Below are 18990 nucleotides of genomic sequence, written 5' to 3'. Positions count from 1 at the left end.
ACATTCCATTAGAACTACTGACGGCCTTGGGAGATCCAGTCTCTACCATATAGTGAGCAAGATGTATGAGACAGGCGAAATACCCTCAGACTTCAAGAAGAATATAATAATTCCAGTCCCAAAGAAGGCAGGTGTTGACAGATGTGAAAATCACCGAACTATCAGTTTAATAAGTCACAGCTGCAAAATACTAACGCTAATTATTTACAGACGAATGGAAAAACTGGTAGAAGCCGACCTCGGGGAAGATCAGTTTGGATTCCGTAGAAATGTTAGAACACGTGAGGCAATACTGACCTTACGCCTTATCTTAGAAGAAAGATTAAGGAAAGGCAAACCTACGTTTCTAGCATTTGTAGACTTATACAAAGCTTTTGACAATGTTGACTAGAATACTCTCTTTCAAATTCTAAAGGTGGCAGGGATAAAATACAGGGTGCGAAATGCTATTTACAATTTGTACAGAAACCAGATGGCAGTTATAAGAGTCGAGGGGCATGAAAGGGAAGCAATGGGGGGGGGGGGGGGAAGGGAGTGAGACAGGGTTGTAGCCTCTCCCCGATGTTATTCAATCTGTATATTGAGCAAGCAGTAAAGGAAACAAAAGAAAAGTTCGGAGTAGGTATTAAAATCCATAGAGAAGAAATAAAAACTTTGAGGTTCGCCGATGACATTGTAATTCTGTCAGAGACAGCAAAGGACTTGGAAGAGCAGTTGAATGGAATGGACAGTGTCTTGAAAGGAGGCTATAAGATGAACATCAACAAAAGCAAAACGAGGATAATGGAATGTAGTCGAATTAAGTCGGGTGATGGTAAGGGAATTAGATTAGGAAATGAGACACTTAATGTAGTAAAGGAGTTTTGCTATTTGGGGAGCAAAATAACTGATGATGGTCGAAGTAGAGAGGATATAAAATGTAGACTGGCAATGGCAAGCAAAGCGTTTCTGAAGAAGAGGAATTTGTTAACATCGAGTATAGATTTAAACGTCAGGAAGTCGTTTCTGAAAGTATTTGTATGGAGTGTGGCTATGTATGGAAGTGAAACGTGGACGTTAAATAGTTTGGACAAGAAGAGAATAGAAGCTTTCGAATTGTGGTGCTACAGAAGAATGCTGAAGATTAGATGGGTAGATCGCATAACTAACGAGGAGAGGAGTTTGTGGCACAACTTGACAAGAAGAAGGGACTGGTTGGTAGGGTATGTTCTGAGGCATCAAGGGATCACAAATTTAGCATTGGAGGGCAGCGTGGAGGGTAAAAATCGTAGAGAGAGACCAATAGATGAATACACTAAGCAGTTTCAGAAGGATGTAGGTTGCAGTAAGTACTGGGAGATGAAGAAGCTTGCACAGGATAGAGTAGCATGGAGAGCTGCATCAAACCAGTCTCAGGACTGAAGACCACAACAACAACACGACCTCGTAATTTCAATTTTTAAAAAGTTCTTCTTGTTGTGTCATAATACGGCACCTTTAATTCACCAGGAACGTTGTCCAAAACACTTATAATTATTTGTGTGATGAACTGCTGCTAATCACATTTACATTTATTTTATGTTTTACTGAACATTTCGAGCAAGTTATATACATCTTCGCAAACAGATACACAGGTTTTAACGTACTATATTAAATAACCTAAATTTACACAGAAATAATAAAGCCACAATTTTTGTACACTATCTTGCTGGTGTGGCTATTGTGAGATACGGTGAATGATGAACGGCGCGGGGGTAGATGGGGGAGGAGGGTGGGAGGGGGAGGTAGAAGTCGACATCCAGTGACATCTGTTGGTGTTATTACATTGTCGTGGAGTTCAGTTAGATGTCTTACATTGCTTGTTGAGTTGAACAACACACCCTGCGAGGGATGCATGCAGACAGTTTAAAAATGGCTCTGAACACTATGGGACTCAACATCTGTGGTCATCAGTCCCCTAGAACTTAGAACTACATAAACCTAACTAACCTAAGGACATCACACACATCCATGCCCGAGGCAGGATTCGAACCTACGACCGTAGCGGTCACGCGGTTCCAGACTGAAGCGCCTAGAACCGCACGGCCACACAGGCCGGCGCAGATATTTTAGCGTCAGCTGCTTATTGGTGTGGTACACTTTCAAAATGTCACTTAATCTCATTTACGTAATGTTCCGTTATTTCTTGGTAGAATAAATCCTTATTTAAGATTGAATAACAAGTACATTGTTTTTTTTTCGTGCTTCTTACTCAATCTTAAATCCCAAAAGTAAAATCTCCAATTTTTTTGTATGTACAGTACATAGACGGATTTATTTCTAGAACGGTTAACTATTTTTCGGCATAACCACCATTTCTGTCGATGCATTTTTCTAGACTCTGTGGCAGTTTTTGTATGCCCATGTCATACCAGCTCGCCGCCATTCTGCGAAGAAGGATGCCACCACTGGCGTGAATGTTGCTTGGTCTCAGGTGTAAGGTGGTATGCCCAGGTTTCGTCACCCGTGACAATTGAGTACAGAAAGTTGTTCTGTTCGGCTGCAATGCGGTGCTGGAAGCCTCAACTCGTTGCCGCATGTGGTCCTGAGTCAGCATGCGTGGCACGCATCTTGCGCACACCTTCCGGTAGTTCAATGTTTCCGTTAAAATTCTGTGAGCGGTGCCTCGGGAAATCTCAGGAACCAACGTGCACAGATCGTCCAGGGTGATCCGCCGTTCTTCACGCACGCTTTGCTCAACCTTCAACACTGTCTCCTAAGAAATTGACGGTCTCCTGCTCTTTTGTTCGTCGAGAATTTCGGTCCGACCAGCTGCAAACTCTCTACACCACTTACGAACGTTTTTGACATCCATGCACGACTCACCATACACTTCCGTCAATTGGCGATGGATTTCAATCGGCGCAGTTCCCCTTTGCGTTCAAAAACCGAATAACTGCGAGCAACTCGCACTTGGCGGTAACATCCAACGGGAGCTCCATTCTCAACGGCTCCCAAGCCAAGACTGAGAGCCTCAGCGCGGCGTGCGCGTATTTACACACAGCGCGTGAAGCACTCTTCATAACAGTATGATCAACTGCCACACAAACAGAGTTCCGTACTTATAAAAAATAGGAGACCTTACTTTTGGGATTACCGTCATATCTCAGTCAATCTGTCACAGCTTCGGCGCTCAATAATTTTTTTTGCACTGTATTTCCTTTTGGTACACTGGCGGCACTGTTGTATAACATCACCTTGTAGCAGTGACACTGGCTTCGATAAATTCCATTGTACAGCACATTTTTGTATGGGTATAATCATTAAACACATATAACAATATGGTGGTCTTGCTGCGTATTGCTGGTTATCGACTATCCCTTCATTCACTTTGTTAATCGTGATATAACAGTAACGTAATCATTTCTTTCTCATTGGTGCGTCTAGAATCTGTTTCATTAGAATTGTTTAAAATTACTAAATTGTTTCGAGTTTTTAAGCTCAGTTATCTTATTATGAACATAATTTTTTTGTTTATTACCACTTTGTCCACAATATCTGCTCTTGAATTTTTTATGGCTTTGTCTTCGATTTTGAAAGGGCGACCTGTATCTTTAATATCCGTCGTTAATGTTCATTTCTACGTTTTTCCAGTCGGTATCAGTCTGTCTGTTCTTCAGATCGAGTGCTGAAATTTCTGCCAGTCCGGCCGATATAATTTTTGTTGTATTGGTTGTAGGTACTTTTGTAAGCTATATTCATGCAACCTGCACAGGCTGTATGGTCCAACTCAGTAGGCAATAAGAGACATCTTGCTGAGCTCCATAACAAAATAACAGCAGCAGATATCGAGTCCTAGCCGCCACTACACCGCCTCCCTCACAGAATGGTGCACAAAATTGTAGCATTAGTATTTATGTGTTAATTTAGATGAGTTACGTTAGTTTATCTTTTAAAGTCTTATATGTTTTACGGTTACACTCCTGAGGACTAGCAGAACATTTGTAACGCTATGTTAAGTTAAACATAAAATAAATATGAATGTGACTGGTAACAGTTTATTATTTCACAGTCCGCAGCTCGTGGTCGTGCGGTAGCGTTCTCGCTTCCCACGCCCGGGTTCCCGGGTTCGATTCCCGGCGGGGTCAGGGATTTTCTCTGCCTCGTGATGACTGAGTGTTGTGTGCTGTCCTTGGGTTAGTTAGGTTTAAGTAGTTCTGAGTTCTAGGGGACTGATGACCATAGATGTTAAGTCCCACAGTGCTCAGAGCCATTTGAACCATTATTTCACAGTCTCTGCACTTCGCCATTATGACCACAATTTATTAAAACATTCATAATCTGCTCTTGTATGTTGCCAAAACAGATTAACTCATGAATAATTTATGATATTGTTATTCATTGTGTTTCATATACGACGATGTTATGAAAATGTTAGACTGCTACTTGCCATGTAGCAAAGATCTAGAGTAGCATATAGGCACAACAAAAAGACTGTCAAACAAGTTATTTCGGCCAAAAGACCTTCTTCCGAATCAGACTACCATCTTGGACTTTTTCCGCCACGCTGGATTTATTTCGTCGATTGTTTCATTTTTTATACTGTGCTATGATTGGGTGGAGATAAGGAGAGGTAGGGAGGAGAGTGGTGTGAAACACAACTGGGCTATTTCATTTTCTTAAAATTTATTTTATCTTGATTGGATGCCTTCTTTTAATACCTTGCTGTGATTGGTTAATAGAAGAGAAGGGAGGGAGTTGGGGCATAAAGCAGGGTTGAGATTTTTAAATTTCTCATCAACGCCATCCTTGACCTTTTTTTAAAAAAATTCATCATCAACCATTTTCGATTTTTTAAAAATTTCCCGTTAATTGTTTTAAGCACTCCGGCATTCTATACGCAGGACAATTAATTTCCCGTCAATTTTTGTGAATTTCCTGCTGGCCGCCATCTTCGATGTTTTGAATTTCCTGTGCAAAGCGACTGCAACGTCGCTAATCTGCTGCAACCTAGCGGCATAAACTGGAACTGGTTACCAGGTAGTAAATACCTATACAACTATTTCTATTTTTTCTGTTCTCCATCTAATTATTGTCCTCAGTTGACATAAACACATAACATAATCAAGTAATTTATTGGCTTTATTGGCCGGCCGAAGTGGCCGTGCGGTTAAAGGCGCTGCAGTCAGGAACCGCAAGACCGCTACGGTCGCAGGTTCGAATCCTGCCTCGGGCATGGATGTTTGTGATGTCCTTAGGTTAGTTAGGTTTAACTAGTTCTAAGTTCTAGGGGACTAATGACCTCAGCAGTTGAGTCCCATAGTGCTCAGAGCCATTTGAACCATTTGGTTTTATTGTCAACTTGTGCTTCTCTTCTTCGCATTTTTCTTTGCTCTTACTGTAATGGACTATCAGGAGGATTATTTTCAAACTTATTCTGCTGGTCCCTTACATTCGTTTTCGAACTTTATTTGAAGTAGAGACGAACATTACAGAGAGTAATAAGCAAATCTAAGGTGAATCAGATACGTTTCATTACGGCTCCCTAGGTTCGGAATCTGGAAACTTCCTCTAACACTTCTCAGAATAATTTTGTTAATGTGAAGTCCCAGCGAGTATAGAGGCATTCTTCCGTTAAACTGACGATCAGAACAGCAATATACAAAGTGATTGAGGTACTCGGTCTCTGTAATACACCCATAATGGCTTATGCAGTAGGGGAACGATGGGTAGTATGGGTCAGTTGGTATTTCAGCTAATCACTACTACGTAGCACCACGGTACACAGTGTTATCTTTGCCGCCAGTGCCATTACGCCATGTGCAGAGAGTGTGTTTGATTCCCAGTGTCGTATCGTCTATGAATTGTTTGTGCTCCTACAAGTTGTTGCGCCGAATGATTTTTAACATCACTCTGAATCATTACATGTAAGAAAATATGAAAAAAAAATGAAATGTCGTGTGGCTAGGGCCTCCCGTCGGGTAAACCTGTCGCCTGGTGCAAGTCTTTGTAGTTGAACCACTTCAACGACTTGCGTGTCGATGGAGATGATATGAGGATGAAGACAACAGAACACCCAGTCTCTGAGCAAAGAAAATCCCTAACCCAGCCGGGAATCGAATCCAGGTCCCCTTTCATGGTACTCTGCCGCGATGACCACAACACAACACCCAGTCTCTGAGAAGACTAAATCCCTAACTCAGCCGGGAATCGAACCCAGATCCCCTTGCACGGTGTTCTGCCGCGCCGACCACTCAGCCATCGAGGTGGACAGAATATACTTGTGAAATGGGAGCTTTTATTTAGTTTACTCTATTAACATAAGACAGTGACAATTGCATTTCGTTTGCTCTAACAATGTTTCGTTTCCTACCATGTTTTCATATCAGTGTGAATCGGGTAGTATAGTCCATGGGACATTCGGGTGTTATGGGCCAAGGAAATAATTGCCTTTTTTTCTTTTTTCTTTTTTTTAGGATACTATGCCAACATTTAAGAAAACAAGAAGGTAAAGGTCGGGGAGAATGGTCAGAGAATGAATTGAAAAATTCTGTTGCAAGTGTACTGGCGAACAAACTTTTCGAAAGAGCCGCGTCTGACCGATACCATGTGCCTAGAAGCTCTCTGAAAACAAAGTTAAAAGCTACAGTAAATAATGAGCCAACTGATATGAAACCACAAATGGGGTCTTTTAAGGCAACCTTTGATGAAAGTTGTGAAAAGCTATTAGTAGCTCATTTGATGGATTTAGATTCGAGACTAATGCCCTGTCCAAAGCAGAGGTTTTGAAACTGGCCTATGACCTGGCAGAAAAATTCAATTTGAGTCAGATTCAACAAAAGGACAAAAATTACTGGAAAGAATTTTTATGCCAGTTTTATGAAGAAGCACCCAAATCTGACCTACAGAAAACCACAATCAACTAGTCTGACGTGGTGTGTAGGGTTTAATAAGCCACAGGTCGAAATGTTCTTCAGCCGGTTTGAAATTCTCTTTAAAAAGCATTCCTTTCGTCCATCACGAATTTTTAATGAGGACGAGACTGGCGTATCGTGTGTGCATGAAAATGACAAGGTCATTACAGTGAACGGAAAAAGTAAAGTGTGGAAAATTGCTTCTGGAGAGAGGGGACGTAATGTTACACTTCTATTTTGCATGAGTGCAACTGGGCAATTTATTTCTCCGCTTTTTATTTTCCGAAGAAAACGAATGAATGACCGCCTCATGATTGGTGCTCCAACCAAAAGCATTAGTTTTGCAACGTACAGTGGTTGGATGACAGCTGAGGCTTTTTAAAGTGACTTTAACACTTTGTTTCCTTCACAAACCCCTCAGTAGGAGATCCAGTCTTGATGATTGTAGATGGGTATACCAGTTACTAGGACTTAGAGGTCATCATGCATGCTCGGGAAAACCATGTCGTATGTTAAGTTTACCCCCACACACTTCTCATAAGTTGCAGCCTCTGGATAGGACGTTCATGAAACCTTTCAAAAACTGCTACAACACTGCTTGCAGTTTGCGGATGAGGGATAATTCCGGGTCAATAATTAATGAATTTGATGTTACAAAATTTGTAGATGATGCCTACAAGCAAGTGTGTCGACTATATATTGCTGACAATGTATTTAGATGCACTGGCATTTACCCGACAAACCCAGACATATGTACTGACTTGGACTTTATGGGCAGTTATACTACCAACATTGTACAGGAACCTCTCCCGACATGAAGTCTGATGGGGCTGTTGTTACTATATATAGGACACCCACATCGACTTCACCAGCAGCTCAGCAGCTCTGATAGCCTCCCCCCCCCCCCACCCCCTCAGCTTGCTTCCCAGGCAGAATCTACAATCACTTCTGGAGAGACCACCACTTCTATTGACATCAACTCCAACAAAAAATATGCTGGCAGATAAGAAAGATTCAGAAGAGCAACAGGAAAAAGCACGACAGAAAAAAGACAAATGAAATTTTCAAAACAAGAACAAACGATGATCAATAAGAAAAAGAAAAATAAACAAATCAACATTTTTCGTAATGACAGTCCTACACCAACCACTTCTCAAGACGTTGTAGATGTAAAATACGAGGGTGAGTCAAATGAAAACAATAAATTTGTAATAACAAATAGAAATTTCGCGCCGTTATCCTGTAAGCTGGTAAGCGTGCTACAAAAAGCGTGCAGAATGGCCTGCAGGTGGCAGCACAGTGCAGATGCACACATACCGTCGCAGTATCAGTATAAAGATGGCCGCCCCACTTGCGACTTGCACCAGGGAAGAACAGTGTTCTGTTATTCGGTTTTTGCGTAGTGAAGGTGAGAAACCTATTGAAATTCATCGACGAATGAAGGTTCAGTACGGTTATTCATGTCTGTCACAGCAGCAAGTCTGCGAATGGAGTAGGAAGTTCGTAAATGGCGTGACTTTTGTGGAAGATGCTCCTCGTGCAGGTCAGGCACAACGAGTTGTGACTCCACAGAACATTGCAGCAGTTGAAGCCATAGTGAAGGAAAACTGTTGAGTGACACTGAATGACATTGCAGCTTGTTTACAGATTAGTCATGGGTCAGCACACCACACTGTGCATTATGTGCTCCAGTTGCACAAAGTGCACGGTAGCGTGTTGATGCTCGTGAAGAACCTCTTCGTCCCTTTGAACGAGAAGGTGATGGCTTCCTTGCAAGAATCGTTACTGGGGACGAAACCTGGGTTCACTTCCACCAACCGGAAAGGAAGAGAGCGAGCAAGGAATGACGCCATTCCTCATCACCAAAACTAAAGAAGTTTCGAACAGAACCATCAGCAGGGAAGGTTATGCCGACTCTCTTTTGGGACGAAAAAGGCGTCATTTTGGAGCCTTACATCCCTAGAGGGACCACTGTCACCAGTGCATCATACACAGATCTCCTAAAAAATCATCTGCGGCCTGCAGTCAAATCAAGGCGACGTGGTTTGCTGTCAGCAGATGTCCTTTTGCAACATGACAATGCAAGGCCCCACACTGGCCGTACAACAGTTGCAACAATCACAGACCTGCATTTTGAGTGTCTTCCTCATGCACCATACTCACCATACCTTGCCCCAAGTGATTTCCGTATGTTTGGACCAGTCAGAGACACAATGGCAGGAAAGAAGTTCCGTTCTGATGAAGAGGTACGCCATGCGGTGCGTGAGTGGTTGCGTAGACTACCAAAAGAATTTTTTTCTAAAGGAATTTATGCACTTTGTAAGCGCTGGAGGACTTGCATTGAGCGTGGGGGAGATTATGCAGAAAAGCGATACAGCTTTGTACCAATAAATAATATTTAAAAAATATTTACGGTTTTCATTTTACTCACCCTCGTATATTGTGTGTGGAGAAAGCTATTAGGAAAACTGGATTCAGTGCAACAAGTATGAAGGCTGGGCACATGAGCTCTGTGTGGACGTTGAGGACTTACTTTTTTAATTTTGTGATCTCTGTAAGCTAAATAATTCTTAGGGTAAATGAGCTATAATATGTAATACACTGTGCATAGTATTAAACAACAAAACTTTCATTGAAAGCAATTTTTTAATTTATAAACATAATCATATTGGTGTGGCCCATACTACCCACCAATTTTTAAAATGCCCAAAATGCAAGGTTAATTCTAATTACATTTTGTGTATTGTTCCCTTCATATAATCCTAAATATATTTTTATTACTTAGAGGAAAGAAGTTGAAAATATGATTTTTTCGCTCGTAACTAAGTTAAGCTCAAATATATTTTGTAATGTAATTTTTCATTAAATGGCCCACAATACCCGCCGTTCCCATATGTGTGTAGGTCTACACAGAGGAGCCAAAACTGTGTGCCTGCCTGCTTAAAGGCCTGTTGATCCACTTTTGGAACGCAGTGCAACAGCAGTTCTGCATGGAATGGATCCAACAAATCCCTGGTAGGATTGCAAAGGTATGTGGCATGAGGTGTTTACGCATAGGTCACGCAGTTCCTGTAAATAACTGGCACGTGATTTATGGGTGCGTGGCTGGTGCCCTGTATCGTCCCAGGCAAATTTACTGCCCAAGACATCAACGTGAGTTCAGTGCCACTCTGCTCAAACAAATGCACGATTCTCGCCGTGTGACATGAACAATTATCCTGCTGGAACATGCCACTGCCGTCACTGAAAAGATCAAGCAAGAAGGGATGCCCGTAGTTCGCAATAATGTTCTACGTGAACAGCTGTCAACTTTCCTTCAATTACTACAACAGATCCCAAGGAAGACCAAATCAGTAGCCCTAATTAGTAAACTGTACAGTACAAGAAGGATTGAAAAATATTTTAAATTTTTGTAAAGGAAAGGTTTTTATTGTATTCGCTTAGCTGACACAAGTATTTGAAAACATAAAATTGAGTGGTCAGTCTTAAAAAGAACTCAATGAGATTTTGGTATTATTTTTTGACATAGGTTGTCGAAACTCTTACTGCAATTTTGGCAATTTCTGCATATTCTTGCTGAACAGAACGAGACCAGTGGTTTTGTTTCGAAAACCAATTTTATAGTCTGGTCACGTGATAGTTTAGTTAGCGAATCTTCTTCACTTGATAACATTTTCAACTTTTTTAAGCAGTCTTCTTTAAAGGAATTTCTGAGCCATTGAATTTCTCCCTTAACTTCAGGGAATTAGTTCCTAAAACAATTATGAAAAGGCTTAGCTATTGCACTGGTAAGTATAGTTAGTAGATTTCTCATTAATGAGAATGAAAAATAAAATGCATAATCACCATATAAGATAAATATTAATTTTAAAAACCATAATGTTTGAAAACTGTTTTGAATAACGTTAATGTTTGAAGAACATTACTGTTTACAATTAGGCCTATTACAGTATTTGCATAGAATTTAGGAAAATAAGTAAATTTAAATTGCTGAGGATGGAGGTCAAAGATTTGAGATGATCTTTTATGGATGTAGCTGTTATTCTACCGACTTCGACTTCCTTGGTTTCCAGAAATCATATAAGCCGGGAAATACGTCGAAGGAATCCTGTTTCAATATTTGAACCCAAAGTCGCATGTTAATTGTCATTGCTTTTACTCTGTCTTACATAAAAAAGGACTTATGAACATTCTTACACTGTAGAGTTAAGTTAAAGGCGTTGAGGGCACCGAAAATATCCGCCAAATATGCCAACTGAGTCAATCAGTTTTTATGGTGGTGTAGTGGTTGTATACATAGAAGATCCCTGGAGATACTAGAAGGTTTCAGATAGATTATATAATGGTAAGACAGAGATTTAGGAACCAGATTTTAAATTGTAAGACATTTCCAGGGGCAGAGCCAGTCCTGACAAAACTCTAACATCTGGTGAGTAAGATGTATGAGATAGGCGAAATTCCCTCAGACTTCAAGAAGAATATAATAATTCCAATCCCAAAGAAAGCAGGTGTTGACAGATGTGAAAATTACCGAACTATCAGTTTAATAAGTCACAGCTGCAAAATAGTAAGGCGAATTCTTTACAGACGAATGGTAAAACTGGTAGAAGCCGACCTCGGGGAAGATCAGTTTGGATTCCATAGAAATGTTGGAACACGCGAGGCAATATTGACCCTACGACTTATCCTAGAAGAAAGATAAAGGAAAGGCGAACCTACGTTTCTAGGATTTGTAGACTTAGAGAAAGCATTTGACAATGTTGACTGGAATACTCTCTTCCAAATTCTGAAGATGGCAGGGGTAAAATACAGGGAGCGACAGGTTATTTACAATTTGTACAGAAACCAGATGGCAGTTATAAGAGGCGAGGGACATGAAAGGGAAGCAGTGGTTGGGAAGGGAGTGAGACAGGGTTGTAGCCTATCCCCGATGTTATTCAATCTGTATATTGAGCAAGCAGTGATGGAAACAAAAGAAAAGTTCGGCGTAGGTATTAAAATCCATGGAGAAGAAATAAAATCTTCGAGGTTCGCCGACGACATTGTAATACTGTCAGAGACAGCAAAGGACTTGGAAGAGCAGTTGAACGGAATGGAAAGTGTCTTGAAAGGAGGATATAAGATGAACATCAACAAAAGCAAAACGAGGATAATGGAATGTAGTCTAATTAAGTCGGGTGATGCTGAGGGAATTAAATTAGGAAATGAGACACTTAAAGTAGTAAAGGAGTTTTGCTATTTAGGTGCAAAATAACTGATGATGGTCGAAGTAGAGAGGATATAAAATATAGACTGGCAATGGCAAGGAAAGCGTTTCTGAAGAAGAGAAATTTGTTAACACTGAGTATAGATTTAAGTGTCAGGAAGTCATTTCTGAATGTATTTGTATAGAGTGTAGCCATGTATGGAAGTGAAACATGGACGATAAATAATTTGGACAAGAAGAGAATAGAAGCTTTCGAAATGTGGTGCTAGAGAAGAATGCTGAAAATTAGATGGGTAGATCACATAACTAATGAGGAGGTATTGAACAGAATTGGGGAGAAGAGGAGTTTGTGGCACAACTTGACAAGAAGAAGGGACCGGTTGGTAGGACATATTCTGAGGCATCAAGGGATCTCCAATTTAGTATTGGAGGGCAGCGTGGAGGGTAAAAATCGTAGAGGGAGACCAAGTGATGAATACACTAAGCAGATTCAGAAGGATGTAGGTTGCAGTAGGTACTGGGAGATGAAGAAGCTTGCACAGGATAGAGTAGCATGAAGAGCTGCATCAAACCAGTATCTGGATTGAAGACCACAACAACGACAGCAGTGGTTAATGCCCTCAACTCGCATCTCAGAGACCTGGGTTCTATTCTCGTTCTTGGCCAAGCAGGTATCGGTTTTGTGGGGTTAGCCAAATCAATTCAAGCAAATGACGCAATGGTCCGTTAAAAGGGTCATGGCCTCTTCCTTTACCTCTAGCAGTAACAAATCCGAGCAGAGCCCTGTCTCTGATAACCTCAGGTATGGACCGGGCGTCAAATACCAATCTTCCTTCCTTCCTTCGTGTTACGTATGGATATTAAACGAGCAAATACATGCCGATCGTTCTTGTGAACAACTGTGTCCAAGAAACAACAAAGCGACAAATTACGATCGGGCTGTTTCATGTCATATGGTCACGTCATGAGCAGCCAGCCGTAGCTGAGACTGTGGGCCAGCCCCATAGCGCAGTCTGTAGGGATGTACGTTTCTAGACGCATGGCAGCACACAATATCCGTAGTTTTCAAAACTTGGAAAAACACTATATAGAATAGCGACAGGGCATTTCAACTCTTATTTCATTCTGTACTCGCTGATGCTGACTGACGAATGCAGCTCCTGAAGTTCCGATAATTCTATGTCTTCGACTCTCTATCAGTGTTCACGTTTCAGTGCCACTCAGGGTTGGGAACCGCTGGCGTAATGGTACCACCACCATTCTGTTTTCGTGGCGCGGTGCGTGTTTCGAGCAGCCGTTCGCTGAGGCGACAGCCTGTCCGGACACGATTGGTGTAACAAGAAATGTGATTTAGTCGACCAGGCGTCATGTTTCCAGTAATTTGCGGCCTAATCTTCATGATCTTATACCCAGTGTTATAGTAACAGACGATGTCATTGCGTCAACTTGGGAACACGTACAGCTCGTCGGCTACCGAGCTTTATGTTCACTAACATGCTCTGACCTGTGTGCTCCGAAACAATGGACCCTGTTGCGGCAATCTTCCCTGTCGTCAGACCTACCACGGATCGCCACATCTTACTTTACAGAGAGGGCTTCTTCCCGACATCGAAGTTCTGTGACGAGGTCTTGTCTACTCCTGGTTTCACCGTCGTAATTTCCATAGACTCTCACGACAACATCCGCGAACAGTCGACCAGCTCCGCCATTTCCGAAATTCTCACTCGCAGACGCCGGGTCACAAGAATTTGCTCCTTCTAGGAACTGCATATTTGAGTGGTTTTCTCAATTTTCTCGCCTTGTTGTTGTTGTTGTGGTCTTCAGTCCTGACACTGGTTTGATGCAGCTCTCCATGCTAATCTATCCTGTGCAAGCTCCTTCATCTCCCAGTACCTACTGCAACCTACATCCTTCTGAATCTGCTTAGTGTATTCATCTCTTGGTCTCCCTCTACGATTTTTACCATCCACGCTGCCCTTCAATGCTAAATTTGTGATCCCTTGATGCCTCAGGACATGTCCTACCAACCGATCCCTTCTTCTAATCAAGTTGTGCCACAAACTTCTCTTCTCCCCAATAGTGTTAAATACCTCCTCATTAGTTACGTGATCTACCCACCTAATCTTCAACATTCTTCTGTAGCTCCACATTTCGAAAGCTTCTATTCTCTTCTTGTCCAAACTACTTATTCTCCATGTTTCACTTCGATACATGGCTACACTCCATACAAATACTTTCAGAAACGACTTCCTGACACTTAAATCTATACTCGATGTTAACAAATTCCTCTTCTGCAGAAACGCTTTCCTTGCCATTGCCAGTCTACATTTTATATCCTCTCTACTTCGACCATCATCAGTTATTTTGCTCCCCAAGTAGCAAAACTCCTTTACTACTTTAAGTGTCTCATTTCCTGATCTAATTCCCTCAGCATCACCCGACTTAATTCGACTACATTCCATTATCCTTGTTTTGCTTTTGTTGATGTTCATCTTATATCCTCCTTTCAAGACTCTGTCCATTCCGTTCAACTGCTCTTCCAAGTCCTTTGCTGTTTCTGACAGAATTACAATGTCATCGGCGAACCTCAAAGTTTTTATTTCTCCTCCCTGGATTTTAATACCTACTCCAAATTTTTGTCTTGTTTCCTTTACTGCTTGCTCAATATACAGATTGAATAACATCGGGGATAGGCTACTACCCTGTCTCACTCACTTCCCAACCACTGCTTCCCTTTCATGTCCCTCGACTCATAACTGCCATCTCTTTTCTGTACAAATTGTAAATAGCATTTCGCTCCCTGTATTTTATCCCTGCCACCTTTAGAATTTGAAAGAGAGTATTCCAGCCAATATTGTCAAAAGCTTTCTCTAAGTCTATAAATGCTAGAAACGTAGGTTTACCTTTCCTTAATCTTTCTTCTAAGATAAGTCGTGAAGTCAGTATCGCCTCACGTGTTCCAACATTTCTACGGAATCTAAACTGATCTTCCCCGAGGTCGGTTTCTACCAGTTTTTCCATTCGTCTGTAAATAATTAGCGTTAGTATTTTGCAGCTGTGACTTATTATTATTTTTATTTATTTCTGCCCTAAAATGATCCCCCACTCTTCCCTGCTCCGCTTACACAGGGTGAACAGGGTGAAAACCGACAAAATGCAGGACGGATTCCTCACTGGAAATGGAGGAAAAAGTCCTATAAACATGTGTGCAGAAATGGACAGTGTGCATGCAACAACAACGAATCGTCAAGGAATACAGTATAAAGCTGCATCGACCACACGTCACAACAGAGGTCCATAGTGGCCTCTATGGGATGCCATGCACTCGTTCACACGTCGCATCATGGATTGCCGCAGTCTCGCAGGTTCAGACCTATCTCCGAATAGCATCACAGGCGTCTTGTACACGCTGTTGAAAGGTCTGCACATCAGAAACTGTTTCAGCATACACGACGTTTTCAGATACCAAGAGGTAAAAATCCAGGGTGTTTAAGCCCGGTGATCTAGCAGGTCATGGTACAGGGCCTCCGTGTACTATCCAACATTTAGGGAAGATGTTCTTGAGATGTCGGCAAATTCTAAAGCGGAAATGGGGTGATGCTCCATCATGCAGAAATCACATAACTCGTCGGACTGCCAAAGGCACATTCTCATGCAGCCCTGGAAGAGTATTCGGCATGAAGTCCAAGTATGTTCTTCCGTCGAGGCGTTGTAGAATAACTGGTTCAGGAATGTGGACGCCAAGAATCCCTACCCACATTTTGATGCTGAACAGATTGGCATTCCCTGAGGATTGGCTGAAGCCCACAGATGATGATTATGCAAATTGATGATGTCAGTTCTGATAAAGATTGCTTTGTCGGTAAAGAAGACTGATGACAGAAATCCCATAATTGTGATGGTCTGGGTCAAAAACCATCAACAAAATCCTTCCCGTTGAGGGAAATCCGCTGTCGATAATACTTTGATAGAGATAGTAGAGGCTGCCATGCAGGATACACATAATCGTACTTTGGTTTACACCATGTTGCCGAGCCACTTTCTGGAACTTATACTAGGATTCGCCTCCTCTGTATCCTGTCGAACCCGCTTCTCCAAATTTCGTGTACGCTCAGTCCGCCGCCTCCTGCACGTTCGTCGGTCTTAAAGGACCCGCGAGCACACAAACGCCCAGAAAAGGCTTGAAATGTTATGTGATGTGGCTGGTGTCTGTGTGGGTACTTAATTTGGTACAGCCGTGCTGCCTCTCGACTGTTTCTAAACGCTTGGCCGTCAACAAACACACTCTCGGCTTGTTCCCGACATGGATACTAGACCATTTTGCATCTTACAGGTGGCTGCGTCAGTCAACACACGAGGAACACACGGTATGTACTCTGAGAAACTTTCATTCTTCAGCGCCATTTACTGCAGCAAAGATGCGTTTCCGGACACACGTTCATAGGGCCTTTCTTCCTTCATTTGCAGTCCGGAATCCGTCCCTACAGTTTGTCGGCTTTGTTAATTTTCGCCCTGTATGATTACCTTGCCATGTGACGTGCCCGCAACACCAACATGTAGCATTTATTGTCGTTGTGGACAGTAGCCATAACGTTTTTGCTCGTCAGTGTAGACTCTGCAACAAAGCGAACTATTGTACCCTTCTCACCTCATCAAGAGCTGATATTTGGACCAGCGCTTAAGATCAGACCTCTTCTCATCAAGTAAGTGGCACTCGATTGAATCTGGCGCATAGAATAAGTATGTCTGCATCTGAAGGTGTAGAGTAAGGGAAAAAAGTGGTCATCGTCTCTTTCTGTTATGCAGTGTATCTGGGTTCATTTAACAGTAGTATAAGGATCTTTCCTAACTGGGAAGATTGAAAGTTGATGCACTTAGCCTCGCAAGACCAAATGAAGAACTACTTTAAATAGAAGTAACAGCTCCAATGTTTGGGAAACTGACAACTCCTGTAAGAACAGTGTCATAACTTCATGATCCACCAAATCCCATCCGAATGGCGCCATTTAGTAAAAGTTGATACGGTGGTCGCTACGTTCATGTGGTTCTGTGAGCATGATCGGAGAGTTACTTTTTATCTCAACATTCTCAGGATTCTGACCTCAATCTTAAAAAACGGAACCCTTGTAGGATCACTTTTTTGTCAGTTTGTCTGCTTGTTTTTCTGTCTGTCATACTGTTAAGACACCTTTTACTCTAGAACTGAGCTCTAAGTTCCCTTGGCTGTGTGTAACATTTAAGCTTCTAAGTCAATGCGATCAAAAGATACACCCATTTATGGCACATATTTCGATACTCGCAAACTCACTTATCAGAATCTGTAGGGTACTTCCTATTGACAAATATCGTGTAATATGATAAGAAGCGAAGTTTCACAGTTCAAGTAAAGAAAAAATCCGCAAATTGTTAATTTGTAATTATATCACACATAAAAGGTTTTCTTCCATATGTTGCCCACTTGTTTGTTCGTCCGTCTGTTAAGTTCCCTCTTCATCGTGAACGGGTAACGGTATCGGTTTAAAATTTATGACAGGCTTCTAAGTTAATGCAATGAAAAGACAGTCATATATGTCACGTATTTTGACTGATTCAACATAAATACGGATCTCAGCCGCAATTGGGCACTGAATTAAATTCAGTGGCAAAAAGCTAAACTTTATGCCGGACCAGAAGTCTAACCAAAATTTCTTGCTTTACGCTAGTGAGCACCTTAACCACTTCAGCTATCCTCAAATGCTTCCCATGCAAGCCAAAGTCCCAACTTGTCACACACTGCACATGTAGCGTCCACCATCCATTATCTTCACTGCGCACAGCTTTACCTGATTTCCGCGCAGGTGTTCGGACGTAGTGTGCAACACCACTGAAGTTATCATTACCATAGAGATACATATTTACTATTATACATGTGATGGCTGTTCTGTCGGACTTGTCTGGTAGAACAGACACGACACATTTAGCAACATATTTTGATACTCGTAAACGCACTCATAAAAACCTATAAATGAATAACTTATCTAGGGTGAGTCTGTTGCCCCTAACAATATCGTATTACACAATACACACTAGGTTTGTATCACGAACGGTATCCAGATAGGTGACAGGTTCGAATCCTGCCTCGGGCATGGATGTGTGTGATGTCCTTAGGTTAGTTAGGTTTTAGTAATTCTAAGTTCTATGGGACTGATGATCTCAGATGTTAAGTCCCATAGTACTCAGAGCCATTTGAACTATAAAAAAATACGAGGATTGGTCAGAGTTACAAGATATTCTTGGACCAAGATACAGTTTAAGTCTGCCATACCTATGCAAGTGTCTCCCGTCTTCCTTTGTGTAATTAGCGGTATAGTCATTCAGGTTTTGGATGTATCTGTCAATTTATTACGTTTATAATACTTAATGTTCCGTAAATGATTCCGAAAAGTTGTTTATGCGGTGTATACCACATTCAGAAAGAATGGTAAGGTTATTCTGTTTATAATACTTAATCTTACTTAAATGGTACAGAACTGTTCTCTTACATTGTGTCTCTCACCACCGAAAACAACGAAACTAAGACGAGGTCTGAATGGAAGGTATGGAAGTAACACATTTCTGGTATATATGGCAATGAAAAGATTAATATTGTTAACGTTCAAAAGTAGTTTCATAAACAATATTTGTACACTTGGTCTAAGATATCTTCGTATACTTCACCAATTATTCTGTGACATTTGACAATGTGCTTCACATCTCAAAGCGAACTGGTCAACAACATTGTTCTGTCATGTGGGGTTGCATAAAACGACGCTGGTGGGGGTGGCTGAATCAACCTGCATATACGACAGTCCGTGTGGTCTAGCTTTAAGGTGCGTGTCTGGAAACTGAATGGTAGCTGAATCGAATCTCGGTCGGACCACGGACGTTTCAGTC

At 41.7% G+C, this 18990-nt stretch overlaps 1 protein-coding gene across 4 annotated transcripts in view; it reads left to right on the top strand.

Annotated features, from left to right (window-relative positions):
* LOC126243824 (caspase-1-like) overlaps positions 1 to 18990 on the top strand; it is a 233608-nt gene that overhangs the window by 106426 nt on the left and 108192 nt on the right. The window contains exon 2 of one of the 4 annotated variants that reach the window (XM_049948194.1): positions 9776 to 9901. The exons of the other annotated variants lie outside the window; for them this stretch is intronic. The gene's annotated coding sequence lies outside the window, so the exon portion shown is untranslated. The remainder of the gene's footprint in view (positions 1 to 9775; positions 9902 to 18990) is intronic. 4 annotated transcript variants of the gene reach the window in all.

Source organism: Schistocerca nitens, chromosome 1, assembly GCF_023898315.1.
Source record: "Schistocerca nitens isolate TAMUIC-IGC-003100 chromosome 1, iqSchNite1.1, whole genome shotgun sequence".
Taxonomy (NCBI): Eukaryota; Metazoa; Arthropoda; class Insecta; order Orthoptera; family Acrididae; genus Schistocerca; species Schistocerca nitens.
This window is presented reverse-complemented; position numbering and strand designations above follow the sequence as displayed.